This window comes from Triticum dicoccoides, chromosome 1B (assembly GCF_002162155.2).
Source record: "Triticum dicoccoides isolate Atlit2015 ecotype Zavitan chromosome 1B, WEW_v2.0, whole genome shotgun sequence".
NCBI lineage: Eukaryota > Viridiplantae > Streptophyta > Magnoliopsida > Poales > Poaceae > Triticum > Triticum dicoccoides.
This window is the reverse complement of record NC_041381.1, coordinates 696784101-696784850: the sequence shown is the minus strand read 5'-3', so window position 1 is coordinate 696784850 and position 750 is coordinate 696784101. Positions and strand designations below refer to the sequence as shown.

Below are 750 nucleotides of genomic sequence, written 5' to 3'. Positions count from 1 at the left end.
CCCAGGACTGCATGTAGCTCCGCGGCTGATGCCCGCAGTACTGCCTGGAAGTCGACTACGTGACCTGCCCGTCCTCCGGTCGCAGACGCTCCCGGCGAGGTGCAACTGCTGCATGGCTCCCTAAGGCTGCACGCTCCATCTCTCTCACGGGATCAACCAAACTTGCTCTTAATCCAGTTCAGAGTTCAGACAGTGATGTAACTTCATGTCTTGACAATATACTTGTCAAGACATTAATAATCTGAACAAGCTGTTTTGCGGATAAAGCATGTCATATACTCCCTCTCTCTTAGTTTACAAGGCGTGCGCGTACCTCTAGGTCGTCAATTTGACCAACCTAATACAAATCATATATTACAATAAATATATCAATATAAACTTCAGATGTTCTATTTTCAAAATGTATAATTTTTGTGTTATATAGTTTATATTAGGGTGATAAAATTGGCAACCTAGGTATACGTGTAGGACTTGTAAACTATGATTTATGCATTATCGACGAGTACGCGCATATACCGATATTCCCTTCCGGCAGCTTTAATGAGCCCTAAAAGCTGTTTTGGTACCTATGAAGCTGAGGAGGGTAATAATAACGTACGGTAAGGAGCAGAGAGCTTAGGAACGTAATAATAACGATTACCGTATGATTACAGTACCGATTAGAAATAGGCATAAGGGCTGCTGTGGTGTAGTGGTTATCACGTCAGTCTTACACACTGAAGGTCTCCAGTTCGATCCTGGGCAGCAGCA

General features: G+C 43.6%; 1 non-coding gene and 1 pseudogene across 1 annotated transcript; both read left to right on the top strand.

Annotated features, from left to right (window-relative positions):
- The first annotated feature begins 29 nt into the window (after nt 1-29).
- Nucleotides 30-172, top strand: LOC119351000 (annotated as a pseudogene).
- Nucleotides 173-677: 505 nt separating this feature from the next.
- TRNAV-UAC lies at nt 678-750 on the top strand. Its single transcript has one exon. It is a non-coding gene; the product is annotated as a tRNA-Val (tRNA).